This window comes from Heterodontus francisci, chromosome 20 (assembly GCF_036365525.1).
Source record: "Heterodontus francisci isolate sHetFra1 chromosome 20, sHetFra1.hap1, whole genome shotgun sequence".
NCBI classification, from domain to species: domain Eukaryota; kingdom Metazoa; phylum Chordata; class Chondrichthyes; order Heterodontiformes; family Heterodontidae; genus Heterodontus; species Heterodontus francisci.
The window spans coordinates 14,933,897-14,948,637 of record NC_090390.1 but is presented as its reverse complement, the minus strand read 5'-3'; positions in this window follow the sequence as shown (position 1 = coordinate 14,948,637).

Genomic DNA, 14,741 nt, shown 5'->3' with positions numbered 1-14,741 from the left:
TTCAATGCTGGGGGTGGGGTTACACACAGTTTCAATGGGGGTATTACACACAGTTTCAATGGGAGGGGTTAGACACAATTTCAATGGGGGGTGGGTTAGGCATAGTTTCAATGGGGGATTACACATTGTTAAAATGGGGGGCTTTCACACAGTTTTAATGGGGTGTTACACACAGTTTCAATGTGGCTATTACACAGAGTTTCAATGCTGGGGGGGATACACACAGTTTCAATGGGGTGTTACACACAGATTCAATGCTGGGGGGCTTTCACACAGTTTCAATGTGGCTATTACACAGAGTTTCAATGCAGGGGGTGTTACACAGAGTTTCAATAGGGGGTGTTACACACAGTTTTAATGGGGGGGGGGGTTACACAGTTTCAATGGAGGCAGTTGCATACAGTTTCAATGTGGGTGTTAGACACAGTTTCAATGTGGCTATTACACAGAGTTTCAATGCAGGGGGTGTTACACAGAGTTTCAATGAGGGTGGTTACACACAGTTACAATATGGGGTTACACACAGTTTCAATGCTGCGGGGGGTGGTTACATACCGTTTCAATGGGGGCGTTGGGCATAGTTTTAATGGGGGATTACGCACAGGTTCAATGGAGGGCTTTCACACAGTTTCATTGGGGGATAACACACAGTTTAGATGGAGAAGTTACACACAGTTTCAATGGGGGTGTTACACACAGTTTAAAACAGGGTGTTACACACAGTTTCAATGGGAGGGGGGTTACAAGCAGTTTCAATGTGGGAGTTACACAGAGTTTAAATGGGGGTGTTCCACACAGTTTCAATGTGGGGTTGCACAGAGTTTCAATAGGGGGTGTTACACACAGTTTTAATTGGGGGGGGGGGTTACACAGTTTCAATGGAGGCAGTTACACACAGTTTCAATTGGAGGGTTACACACAGTTTCAATGGGGGGGTTACATATAGTTTCAATGGAGGGGGGATTACACAGTTTCAATGGGGGTGTTACACACAGTTTCAATTGGAGGGTTACACACAGTTTGAATGGGGGGGTTACATATAGTTTCAATGGAGGGGGGATTACACAGTTTCAATGGGGGTGTTACACACAGTTTCAATGGGTTGTTACACACAGTTTCAATGGAGTGGGGATTACACACAGTTTCAATGGGAGTGTTACACACTGTTTCAATGGGAAGTTACACACAGTTTCAATGGGTGTGTTACACATTGTTTCAATGGTGGTGTTACACAGAGTTTCGATGGGCGGATTACACATAGTTTCAATGGGGAGTTACACACAGTTTCAATGAGGGTGTTACAGTTTGAATGGGGGGGGTTACACACATTTTCAATGGGAGGGGTTACACACAGTTACAATAGGGGGGTTACACTCAGATTCAATGGGAGTGATTCACTCAGTTTCACTGGGGGGTTACACACAGTTTCAATGGGAGGTTTCACACCGTTTCAATGGGGGTGTTACACATAGTTTCAATGGGAGGGGGGTTACACAGTTTCAATGGAGGCAGTTGTTACAGTTTCAATGTGGGTGTTAGACACAGTTTCAATGGTGGAGTTACATAGAGTTTCAATGGGGGTGTTACACACAGTTTCAATGGGGGGGGGGATTACACAGTTTCAATGTGGCTATTACCCAGAGTTTCAATGCAGGGGGCGTTACACAGAGTTTCAATAGGGGGTGTTACACACAGTTTTAATGGGGGGGGGATTACACAGTTTCAATGGGGGTGTTACACACAGTTTCAATGGGTTGTTACACACAGTTTCAATGGAGGGGGGATTACACACAGTTTCAATGGGTTGTTACACACAGTTTCAATGGAGGGGGGATTACACACAGTTTCAATGGGTGTGTTACACATTGTTTCAATGGTGGTGTTACACAGAGTTTCGATGGGCGGGTTACACATAGTTTCAAGGGGAGTTACACACAGTTTCAATGAGGGTGTTACAGTTTGAATGGGGGGGGGGGTTACACACATTTTCAATGGGAGGGGTTACACACAGTTACAATAGGGGGGTTACACTCAGATTCAATTGGAGTGATTCACTCAGTTTCATTGGGGGGTTACACACAGTTTCAATGGGAGGTTTCACACAGTTTCAATGGGGGTGTTACACATAGTTTCAATGGGAGGGGGGTTACAAGCAGTTTCAATGGGGGCGTTACACAGAGTTTAAGTTGGGGTGTTACACAGCATTTCAATGGGGAGTTACACACATTGTCAATGGGGGTCTTACACATAGTTTCAATGGGGGTGGGGTTACACAGAGTTTCAATGGGGCTGTGACACAGAGTTTCAATGGGGGGTTACACACAGTTTCAATGGGGGTGTTATACAGAATTTCCATGGGGATGTTACACAGAGTTTCAATGGGGGTGTGATATACAGTTTCAATGTGGGGGTTACACATAGTATCAATGGGGAGTTACACACAGTTTCAATGGGGGTCTTGCACAGAGTTTCAATGGGGGTGTTACACATAGTTTCAATGGGGAGTTACACACAGTTTAAATGGGGGTCTTACACAGAGTTTAAATGGGGGTGTTACACATAGTTTCAATGGGAGGGTGGTTACAAACAGTTTCAATGGGGGTGTTACACAGAGTTTAAATGGGGGTGTTACACAGAGGTTCAATGGGGGGAGTTACACACAGTTTCAATGGGGAGTTACACACAGTTTCAATAGGGGTGTTACACAGAGTTTCAATGGGGGTGTTACACAGAGGTTCAGTGGTGGGGGGGGGGGTAACAGAGAGTTTCAATGGGAGCGTTGCACACGATAAATTAGGGGAATGCACACAGTTTCACTGGGGGATAACACACAGTTTCAATGGGGGGTTACACACAGTTTCAACGGGGGGTTACACACAGTTTCAATGGGGGAGGTTACACACAGCTTCATCGGGGGGGTGGTTACACACAGAGTTTCAATGGGGGTGTTATACATAGTTTCAATGGGGGAATTACACACGTTTTCAATGGGAGTGATACAAACAATATCAATTGGGGGGGGATACACAGAGCTCCAACGGGGGGGGGAGTTACACTCAGATTCAATGGGGGTGTTACACACAGTTTCAATGAGGGTGGTTACACACAGTTACAATAGGGGTGTTACACTCAGATTCAATGGGAGTGATTCATTCAGTTTCATTGGGAGGTGACACACAGTTTCAATGCCGGGGATGTGACACACAGTTTCAATACTGAGGGGTGGTTACATATAGTTTCAATGGTAGGGGGGTTAGACTCAGTTTCAATGGGGGGAGTCTCACAGTTTCATTGGGGGATAACACACAGTTTCAATCGGGGGTTAGAAAAAGTTTCAATGCTGGGAGGGGTGCTTACATACAATTTCAATGGTGGTGGGGGGGGGGGTTACAAACAGTTTCAATGGTATGGGGTTAGACTCAGTTTCAATGGGGTATAACACAGAGTTTCAATGGGGGAGTTACACAGAGTTTAAAGGGAGAGGCTTTGGAGTGTGTGTAATGTTTGGGGGTGGGGGTGGGGGTGGAATGTGTGTAATGATTGGCGGTGGGTGTGGAGTGTGTGTAATGTTTGGGGGTGGGTGTGGAGTGTGTGTAAAGTGTGCGGGAGGGTGTGGACAGTGTGTAATATTTGGGGGTGGGTGTGGTGTGTGTGTAATGTCTGGGGGTGGGTGTGATGTGTGTGTAATGAGTGGGGGTGGGTGTGGAGGGTGTGTAATGTTTGGGGGTGGTTGGAGTGTGTGTAATGTTTGGGGGTAGGTGTGTGAGTGTGTGTAATGTTTGGGGGTGGGTGTGTGAGTCTCTGTAATGTTTGGGGGTGGGTGTGGAGTGTGTGTAATGATTGGCGGTGGGTGTGGAGTGTGTGTAATGTCTGGGGGTGGGTATGATGTGTGTAAAATGAGTGGGGGTGGGTGTGGAGGGTGTGTAATGTTTGGGGGTGGGTGTGTGAGTGTGTGTAATGTTTGGGGGTGGGTGTGTGAGTGTGTGTAATGTTTGGGGATGGGTGTGTGAGTGTGTGTAATGAGTGGGGGTGGGTGTGTGAGTGTGTGTAATATTTGGGGGTGGGTGTGTGAGTGTGTGTAATGTTTGGTGGTGGGTGTGTGAGTGTGTGTAATGTTTGGGGGTGGGTGTGTGAGTGTGTGTAATGTTTGGGGGTGGGTGTGTGAGTGTGTGTAATGTTTGGGGGTGGGTGTGTGAGTGTGTGTAATGTTTGGGGGTGGGTGTGTGAGTGTGTGTAATGTTTGGGGGTGGGTGTGTGAGTCTCTGTAATGTTTGGGGGTGGGTGTGTGAGTGTGTGTAATGTTTGGGGGTGGGTGTGTGAGTGTGTGTAATGTTAGAGGGTGGGTGTGTGAGTGTGTGTAATGTTTGGGGGTGGGTGTGTGAGTGTGTGTAATGTTTGGGGGTGGGTGTGTGAGTGTGTGTAATGTTTGGGGGTGGGTGTGTGAGTGTGTGTAATGTTTGGGGGTGGGTGTGTGAGTGTGTGTAATGTTTGGGGGTGGGTGTGTGAGTCTCTGTAATGTTTGGGGGTGGGTGTGTGAGTGTGTGTAATGTTTGGGGGTGGGTGTGTGAGTCTCTGTAATGTTTGGGGGTGGGTGTGTGAGTGTGTGTAATGTTTGGGGGTGGGTGTGTGAGTGTGTGTAATGTTTGGGGGTGGGTGTGTGAGTCTCTGTAATGTTTGGGGGTGGGTGTGTGAGTCTCTGTAATGTTTGGGGGTGGGTGTGTGAGTGTGTGTAATGTTTGGGGGTGGGTGTGTGAGTCTCTGTAATGTTTGGGGGTGGGTGTGTGAGTCTCTGTAATGTTTGGGGGTGGGTGTGTGAGTGTGTGTAATGTTTGGGGGTGGGTGTGTGAGTGTGTGTAATGTTTGGGGGTGGGTGTGTGAGTCTCTGTAATGTTTGGGGGTGGGTGTGTGAGTCTCTGTAATGTTTGGGGGTGGGTGTGTGAGTGTGTGTAATGTTTGGGGGTGGGTGTGTGAGTGTGTGTAATGTTTGGGGGTGGGTGTGTGAGTCTCTGTAATGTTTGGGGGTGGGTGTGTGAGTGTGTGTAATGTTTGGGGGTGGGTGTGTGAGTCTCTGTAATGTTTGGGGGTGGGTGTGTGAGTCTCTGTAATGTTTGGGGGTGGGTGTGTGAGTCTCTGTAATGTTTGGGGGTGGGGTGTGTGAGTCTCTGTAATGTTTGGGGGTGGGTGTGTGAGTGTGTGTAATGTTTGGGGGTGGGTGTGTGAGTCTCTGTAATGTTTGGGGGTGGGTGTGTGAGTGTGTGTAATGTTTGGGGGTGGGTGTGTGAGTGTGTGTAATGTTTGGGGGTGGGTGTGTGAGTGTGTGTAATGTTTGGGGGTGGGTGTGTGAGTGTGTGTAATGTTTGGGGGTGGGTGTGTGAGTGTGTGTAATGTTTGGGGGTGGGTGTGTGAGTGTGTGTAATGTTTGGGGGTGGGTGTGTGAGTCTCTGTAATGTTTGGGGGTGGGTGTGTGAGTGTGTGTAATGTTTGGGGGTGGGTGTGTGAGTGTGTGTAATGTTTGGGGGTGGGTGTGTGAGTCTCTGTAATGTTTGGGGGTGGGTGTGTGAGTGTGTGTAATGTTTGGGGGTGGGTGTGTGAGTGTGTGTAATGTTTGGGGGTGGGTGTGTGAGTCTCTGTAATGTTTGGGGGTGGGTGTGTGAGTCTCTGTAATGTTTGGGGGTGGGTGTGTGAGTGTGTGTAATGTTTGGGGGTGGGTGTGTGAGTCTCTGTAATGTTTGGGGGTGGGTGTGTGAGTCTCTGTAATGTTTGGGGGTGGGTGTGTGAGTCTCTGTAATGTTTGGGGGTGGGTGTGTGAGTCTCTGTAATGTTTGGGGGTGGGTGTGTGAGTGTGTGTAATGTTTGGGGGTGGGTGTGTGAGTCTCTGTAATGTTTGGGGGTGGGTGTGTGAGTGTGTGTAATGTTTGGGGGTGGGTGTGTGAGTGTGTGTAATGTTTGGGGGTGGGTGTGTGAGTGTGTGTAATGTTTGGGGGTGGGTGTGTGAGTGTGTGTAATGTTTGGGGGTGGGTGTGTGAGTGTGTGTAATGTTTGGGGGTGGGTGTGTGAGTGTGTGAAATGTTTGGGGGTGGGTGTGTGAGTGTGTGTAATGTTTGGGGGTGGGTGTGTGAGTGTGTGTAATGTTTGGGGGTGGGTGTGTGAGTGTGTGAAATGTTTGGGGGTGGGTGTGTGAGTGTGTGTAATGTTTGGGGGTGGGTGTGTGAGTCTCTGTAATGTTTGGGGGTGGGTGTGTGAGTGTGTGTAATGTTTGGGGGTGGGTGTGTGAGTGTGTGTAATGTTTGAGGGTGGGTGTGTGAGTGTGTGTAATGTTTGGGGGTGGGTGTGTGAGTGTGTGTAATGTTTGGGGGTGGGTGTGTGAGTGTGTGTAATGTTTGGGGGTGGGTGTGTGAGTCTCTGTAATGTTTGGGGGTGGGTGTGTGAGTCTCTGTAATGTTTGGGGGTGGGTGTGTGAGTCTCTGTAATGTTTGGGGGTGGGTGTGTGAGTCTCTGTAATGTTTGGGGGTGGGTGTGTGAGTGTGTGTAATGTTTGGGGGTGGGTGTGTGAGTTTGTGTAATGTTTGGGGGTGGGTGTGTGAGTGTGTGTAATGTTTGGGGGTGGGTGTGTGAGTGTGTGTAATGTTTGGGGGTGGGTGTGTGAGTGTGTGTAATGTTTGGGGGTGGGTGTGTGAGTGTGTGTAATGTTTGGGGGTGGGTGTGTGAGTGTGTGTAATGTTTGGGGGTGGGTGTGTGAGTGTGTGTAATGTTTGGGGGTGGGTGTGTGAGTCTCTGTAATGTTTGGGGGTGGGTGTGTGAGTGTGTGTAATGTTTGGGGGCGGGGGTGTGTGAGTCTCTGTAATGTTTGGGGGTGGGTTTGTGAGTGTGTGTAATGTTTGGGGGTGGGTGTTGTGAGTGTGTGTAATGTTTGGGGGTGGGTGTGTGAGTGTGTGTAATGTTTGGGGGGTGGGTGTGTGAGTCTCTGTAATGTTTGGGGGTGGGTGTGTGAGTGTGTGTAATGTTTGGGGGTGGGTGTGTGAGTCTCTGTAATGTTTGGGGTGGGTGTGTGAGTCTCTGTAATGTTTGGGGGTGGGTTTGTGAGTGTGTGTAATGTTTGGGGGGTGGGTGTGTGAGTCTCTGTAATGTTTGGGGGTGGGTGTGTGAGTCTCCGTAATGTTTGGGGGTGGGTGTGTGAGTCTCTGTAATGTTTGGGGGTGGGTGTGTGAGTGTGTGTAATGTTTGGGGGTGGGTGTGTGAGTCTCTGTAATGTTTGGGGGTGGGTTTGTGAGTGTGTGTAATGTTTGGGGGTGGGTGTGTGAGTGTGTGTAATGTTTGGGGGTGGGTGTGTGAGTGTGTGTAATGTTTGGGGGGTGGGTGTGTGAGTCTCTGTAATGTTTGGGGGTGGGTGTGTGAGTCTCTGTAATGTTTGGGGGTGGGTGTGTGAGTCTCTGTAATGTTTGGGGGTGGGTGTGTGAGTGTGTGTAATGTTTGGGGGTGGGTGTGTGAGTGTGTGTAATGTTTGGGGGTGGGTGTGTGAGTGTGTGTAATGTTTGGGGGTGGGTGTGTGAGTCTCTGTAATGTTTGGGGGTGGGGTTTGTGAGTGTGTGTAATGTTTGGGGGTGGGTGTGTGAGTGTGTGTAATGTTTGGGGGTGGGTGTGTGAGTCTCTGTAATGTTTGGGGGTGGGTGTGTGAGTGTGTGTAATGTTTGGGGGTGGGTGTGTGAGTCTCTGTAATGTTTGGGGGTGGGTTTGTGAGTGTGTGTAATGTTTGGGGGTGGGTGTGTGAGTGTGTGTAATGTTTGGGGGTGGGTGTGTGAGTGTGTGTAATGTTTGGGGGTGGGTGTGTGAGTGTGTGTAATGTTTGGGGGTGGGTGTGTGAGTGTGTGTAATGTTTGGGGGGTGGGTGTGTGAGTCTCTGTAATGTTTGGGGGTGGGTGTGTGAGTCTCTGTAATGTTTGGGGGTGGGTGTGTGAGTCTCTGTAATGTTTGGGGGTGGGTGTGTGAGTGTGTGTAATGTTTGGGGGTGGGTGTGTGAGTGTGTGTAATGTTTGGGGGTGGGTGTGTGAGTCTCTGTAATGTTTGGGGGTGGGTGTGTGAGTGTGTGTGTAATGTTTGGGGGTGGGTGTGTGAGTGTGTGTAATGTTTGGGGGTGGGTGTGTGAGTGTGTGTAATGTTTGGGGGTGGGTGTGTGAGTCTCTGTAATGTTTGGGGGTGGGTGTGTGAGTCTCTGTAATGTTTGGGGGTGGGTGTGTGAGTCTCTGTAATGTTTGGGGGTGGGTGTGTGAGTGTGTGTAATGTTTGGGGGTGGGTGTGTGAGTGTGTGTAATGTTTGGGGGGTGGGTGTGTGAGTGTGTGTAATGTTTGGGGGTGGGTGTGTGAGTGTGTGTAATGTTTGGGGGTGGGTGTGTGAGTGTGTGTAATGTTTGGGGGTGGGTGTGTGAGTCTCTGTAATGTTTGGGGGGTGGGTGTGTGTGAGTCTCTGTAATGTTTGGGGGTGGGTGTGTGAGTCTCTGTAATGTTTGAGGGTGGGTGTGTGACTCTCTGTAATGTTTGGGGGTGGGTGTGTGAGTGTGTGTAATGTTTGGGGTGGGTGTGTGAGTGTGTGTAATGTTTGGGGGGGTGGGTGTGTGAGTCTCTGTAATGTTTGGGGGTGGGTGTGTGAGTGTGTGTAATGTTTGGGGGTGGGTGTGTGAGTGTGTGTAATGTTTGGGAGTGGGTGTGTGAGTCTCTGTAATGTTTGGGGGTGGGTGTGTGAGTGTGTGTAATGTTTGGGGGTGGGTGTGTGAGTGTGTGTAATGTTTGGGGGTGGGTGTGTGAGTCTCTGTAATGTTTGGGGTGGGTGTGTGAGTGTGTGTAATGTTTGGGGGTGGGTGTGTGAGTCTCTGTAATGTTTGGGGGTGGGTGTGTGAGTGTGTGTAATGTTTGGGGGTGGGTGTGTGAGTCTCTGTAATGTTTGGGGGTGGGTGTGTGAGTGTGTGTAATGTTTGGGGGTGGGTGTGTGAGAGTGTGTAATGTTTGGGGGTGGGTGTGTGAGTCTCTGTAATGTTTGGGGGTGGGTGTGTGAGTGTGTGTAATGTTTGGGGGTGGGTGTGTGAGTCTCTGTAATGTTTGGGGGAGGGTGTGTGAGTGTGTGTAATGTTTGGGGGTGGGTGTGTGAGTCTCTGTAATGTTTGGGGGTGGGTGTGTGAGTGTGTGTAATGTTTGGGGGTGGGTGTGTGAGTCTCTGTAATGTTTGGGGGTGGGTGTGTGAGTGTGTGTAATGTTTGGGGGTGGGTGTGTGAGTGTGTGTAATGTTTGGGGGTGGGTGTGTGAGTCTCTGTAATGTTTGGGGGTGGGTGTGTGAGTCTCTGTAATGTTTGGGGGTGGGTGTGTGAGTCTCTGTAATGTTTGGGGGTGGGTGTGTGAGTGTGTGTAATGTTTGGGGGTGGGTGTGTGAGTGTGTGTAATGTTTGGGGGTGGGTGTGTGAGTCTCTGTAATGTTTGGGGGTGGGTGTGTGAGTGTGTGTAATGTTTGGGGGTGGGTGTGTGAGAGTGTGTAATGTTTGGGGTGGGTGTGTGAGTCTCTGTAATGTTTGGGGGGTGGGTGTGTGAGTGTGTGTAATGTTTGGGGGTGGGTGTGTGAGTCTCTGTAATGTTTGGGGGTGGGTGTGTGAGTGTGTGTAATGTTTGGGGGTGGGTGTGTGAGTGTGTGTAATGTTTGGGGGTGGGTGTGTGAGTCTCTGTAATGTTTGGGGGTGGGTGTGTGAGTGTGTGTAATGTTTGGGGGTGGGTGTGTGAGTGTGTGTAATGTTTGGGGGTGGGTGTGTGAGTGTGTGTAATGTTTGGGGGTGGGTGTGTGAGTGTGTGTAATGTTTGGGGGTGGGTGTGTGAGTCTCTGTAATGTTTGGGGGTGGGTGTGTGAGTCTCTGTAATGTTTGGGGGTGGGTGTGTGAGTGTGTGTAATGTTTGGGGGTGGGTGTGTGAGTGTGTGTAATGTTTGGGGGTGGGTGTGTGAGTCTCTGTAATGTTTGGGGGTGGGTGTGTGAGTGTGTGTAATGTTTGGGGGTGGGTTGTGTGAGTGTGTGTAATGTTTGGGGGTGGGTGTGTGAGTCTCTGTAATGTTTGGGGGTGGGTGTGTGAGTCTCTGTAATGTTTGGGGGTGGGTGTGTGAGTGTGTGTAATGTTTGGGGTGGGTGTGTGAGTGTGTGTAATGTTTGGGGGTGGGTGTGTGAGTGGGGTGGGGTGGTAGTTGTGTTTGTATTGGGGTGGGTGTGTGAGGGTGTGTTGGGGTGGGTGTGTGAGTGTGTGTAATGTTTGGGGGTGGGTGTGTGAGTGTGTGTAATGTTTTGGGGGTGGGTGTGTGAGTCTCTGTAATGTTTGGGGGTGGGTGTGTGAGTGTGTGTAATGTTTGGGGGTGGGTTGTGTGAGTGTGTGTAATGTTTGGGGGTGGGTGTGTGAGTCTCTGTAATGTTTGGGGGTGGGTGTGTGAGTGTGTGTAATGTTTGGGGGTGGGTGTGTGTGAGTGTGTGTAATGTTTGGGGGTGGGTGTGTGAGTGTGTGTAATGTTTGGGGGTGGGTGTGTGAGTCTCTGTAATGTTTGGGGGTGGGTGTGTGAGTGTGTGTAATGTTTGGGGGTGGGTGTGTGAGTCTCTGTAATGTTTGGGGGTGGGTGTGTGAGTGTGTGTAATGTTTGGGGGTGGGTGTGTGAGTGTCTGTAATGTTTGGGGGTGGGTGTGTGAGTGTTGTAATGTTTGGGGGTGGGTGTGTGAGTGTGTGTAATGTTTGGGGGTGGGTGTGTGAGTGTGTGTAATGTTTGGGGGTGGGTGTGTGAGTGTGTGTAATGTTTGGGGGGGTGTGTGAGTGTGTGTAATGTTTGGGGGTGGGTGTGTGAGTCTCTGTAATGTTTGGGGGTGGGTGTGTGAGTGCTGTGTAATGTTTGGGGGTGGGTGTGTGAGTGTGTGTAATGTTTGGGGGTGGGTGTGTGAGTCTCTGTAATGTTTGGGGGTGGGTGTGTGAGTGTGTGTAATGTTTGGGGGTGGGTGTGTGAGTGTGTGTAATGTTTGGGGGTGGGTGTGTGAGTGTGTGTAATGTTTGGGGGTGGGTGTGTGAGTGTGTGTAATGTTTGGGGGTGGGTGTGTGAGTGTGTGTAATGTTTGGGGGTGGGTGTGTGAGTGCTGTGTAATGTTTGGGGGTGGGTGTGTGAGTGTGTGTAATGTTTGGGGGTGGGTGTGTGAGTGTGTGTAATGTTTGGGGGTGGGTGTGTGAGTCTCTGTAATGTTTGGGGGTGGGTGTGTGAGTGTGTGTAATGTTTGGGGGTGGGTGTGTGAGTCTGTGTAATGTTTGGGGGTGGGTGTGTGAGTGTGTGTAATGTTTGGGGGTGGGTGTGTGAGTGTGTGTAATGTTTGGGGGTGGGTGTGTGAGTGTGTGTAATGTTTGGGGGTGGGTGTGTGAGTGTGTGTAATGTTTGGGGGTGGGTGTGTGAGTGTGTGTAATGTTTGGGGGTGGGTGTGTGAGTCTCTGTAATGTTTGGGGGTGGGTGTGTGAGTGTGTGTAATGTTTGGGGGTGGGTGTGTGAGTGCCTGTAATGTTTGGGGTGGGTGTGTGAGTGTGTGTAATGTTTGGGGGTGGGTGTGTGAGTGTGTGTAATGTTTGGGGGTGGGTGTGTGAGTGTGTGTAATGTTTGGGGGTGGGTGGTTGTGTGAGTGTGTGTAATGTTTGGGGGTGGGTGTGTGAGTGTGTGTAATGTTTGGGGGTGGGTGTGTGAGTCTGCTGTAATGTTTGGGGGTGGGTGTGTGAGTGTGTGTAATGTTTGGGGGTGGGTGTGTGAGTGTGTGTAATGTTTGGGGGTGGGTGTGTGAGTGCTCTGTAATGTTTGGGGGTGGGTGTGTGAGTGTGTGTAATGTTTGGGGGTGGGTGTGTGAGTCTCTGTAATGTTTGGGGGTGGGTGTGTGAGTGTGTGTAATGTTTGGGGGTGGGTGTGTGAGTGTGTGTAATGTTTGGGGGTGGGTGTGTGAGTGTGTGTAATGTTTGGGGGTGGGTGTGTGAGTGTGTGTAATGTTTGGGGGTGGGTGTGTGAGTGTGTGTAATGTTTGGGGGTGGGTGTGTGAGTCTGTAATGTTTGGGGGTGGGTGTGTGAGTGTGTGTAATGTTTGGGGGTGGGTGTGGTGAGTGTGTGTAATGTTTGGGGGTGGGTGTGTGAGTGTGTGTAATGTTTGGGGGTGGGTGTGTGAGTGTGTGTAATGTTTGGGGGTGGGTGTGTGAGTCTGTGTAATGTTTGGGGGTGGGTGTGTGAGTGTGTGTAATGTTTGGGGGTGGGTTGTGTGAGTGTGTGTAATGTTTGGGGGTGGGTGTGTGAGTGTGTGTAATGTTTGGGGGTGGGTGTGTGAGTCTCTGTAATGTTTGGGGGTGGGTGTGTGAGTGTGCTGTAATGTTTGGGGGTGGGTGTGTGAGTGTGTGTAATGTTTGGGGGTGGGTGTGTGAGTGTGTGTAATGTTTGGGGGTGGGTGTGTGAGTCTCTGTAATGTTTGGGGGTGGGTGTGTGAGTGTGTGTAATGTTTGGGGGTGGGTGTGTGAGTGTGTGTAATGTTTGGGGGTGGTGTGTGAGTGTGTGTAATGTTTGGGGGTGGGTGTGTGAGTGTGTGTAATGTTTGGGGGTGGGTGTGTGAGTCTCTGTAATGTTTGGGGGTGGGTGTGTGAGTGTGTGTAATGTTTGGGGGGTGGGTGTGTGAGTGTGTGTAATGTTTGGGGGTGGGTGTGTGAGTCTCTGTAATGTTTGGGGGTGGGTGTGTGAGTCTCTGTAATGTTTGGGGGTGGGTGTGTGAGTGTGTGTAATGTTTGGGGGTGGGTTGTGTGAGTGTGTGTAATGTTTGGGGGTGGGTGTGTGAGTGTGTGTAATGTTTGGGGGTGGGTGTGTGAGTCTCTGTATGTTTGGGGGTGGGTGTGTGAGTGTGTGTAATGTTTGGGGGTGGGTGTGTGAGTTCTGTAATGTTTGGGGGTGGGTGTGTGAGTCTCTGTAATGTTTGGGGGTGGGTGTGTGAGTGTGTGTAATGTTTGGGGGTGGGTGTGTGAGTCTCTGTAATGTTTGGGGGTGGGTGTGTGAGTGTGTGTAATGTTTGGGGGTGGGTGTGTGAGTGTGTGTAATGTTTGGGGGTGGGTGTGTGAGTGTGTGTAATGTTTGGGGGTGGGTGTGTGAGTCTCTGTAATGTTTGGGGGTGGGTGTGTGAGTGTGTGTAATGTTTGGGGGTGGGTGTGTGAGTGTGTGTAATGTTTGGGGGTGGGTGTGTGAGTGTGTGTAATGTTTGGGGGTGGGTGTTGTGAGTCTCTGTAATGTTTGGGGGTGGGTGTGTGAGTCTCTGTAATGTTTGGGGGTGGGTGTGTGAGTGTGTGTAATGTTTGGGGGTGGGTGTGTGAGTGTGTGTAATGTTTGGGGGTGGGTGTGTGAGTGTGTGTAATGTTTGGGGGTGGGTGTGTGAGTGTGTGTAATGTTTGGGGGTGGGTGTGTGAGTGTGTGTAATGTTTGGGGGTGGGTGTGTGAGTGTGTGTAATGTTTGGGGTGTGGGTGTGTGAGTCTCTGTAATGTTTGGGGGTGGGTGTGTGAGTGTGTGTAATGTTTGGGGTGGGTGTGTGAGTGTGTGTAATGTTTGGGGGTGGGTGTGTGAGTGCTGTGTAATGTTTGGGGGTGGGTGTGTGAGTCTCTGTAATGTTTGGGGGGTGGGTGTGTGAGTCTCTGTAATGTTTGGGGGTGGGTGTGTGAGTCTCTGTAATGTTTGGGGTGGGTGTGTGAGTGTGTGTAATGTTTGGGGGTGGGTGTGTGAGTGTGTGTAATGTTTGGGGGTGGGTGTGTGAGTCTCTGTAATGTTTGGGGGTGGGTGTGTGAGTCTCTGTAATGTTTGGGGGTGGGTGTGTGAGTGTGTGTAATGTTTGGGGGTGGGTGTGTGAGTGTGTGTAATGTTTGGGGGTGGGTGTGTGAGTGTGTGTAATGTTTGGGGGTGGGTGTGTGAGTCTCTGTAATGTTTGGGGGTGGGTGTGTGAGTGTGTGTAATGTTTGGGGGTGGGTGTGTGAGTCTCTGTAATGTTTGGGGGTGGGTGTGTGAGTCTCTGTAATGTTTGGGGTGTGGGTGTGTGAGTCTCTGTAATGTTTGGGGGTGGGTGTGTGAGTCTCTGTAATGTTTGGGGGTGGGTGTGTGAGTGTGTGTAATGTTTGGGGGTGGGTGTGTGAGTCTCTGTAATGTTTGGGGGTGGGTGTGTGAGTGTGTGTAATGTTTGGGGGTGGGTGTGTGAGTGTGTGTAATGTTTGGGGGTGGGTGTGTGAGTGTGTGTAATGTTTGGGGGTGGGTGTGTGAGTCTCTGTAATGTTTGGGGTGGGTGTCGTGAGGTGTGTGTAATGTTTGGGGGTGGGTGTGTGAGTCTCTGTAATGTTTGGGGGTGGGTGTGTGAGTGCTGTGTAATGTTTGGGGGTGGGTGTGTGAGTCTCTGTAATGTTTGGGGGTGGGTGTGTGAGTGGTGTGTAATGTTTGGGGGTGGGTGTGTGAGTGTGTGTAATGTTTGGGGGTGGGTGTGTGAGTCTTGTAATGTTTGGGGGTGGGTGTGTGAGTCTCTGTAATGTTTGGGGGTGGGAGTTGTAGTGAGTCTCTAATGTTTGGGGGTGGGTGTGTGACGTGCTGTGTAATGTTTGGGGAGTGGGGTGTGTGAGTGTGTGAATGTTTGGGGGTGGGTGTGTGAGTGTGTGTAATGTTTGGGGGTGGGATGTGTGAGTCTCTGTAATGTTTGGGGGTGGGTTA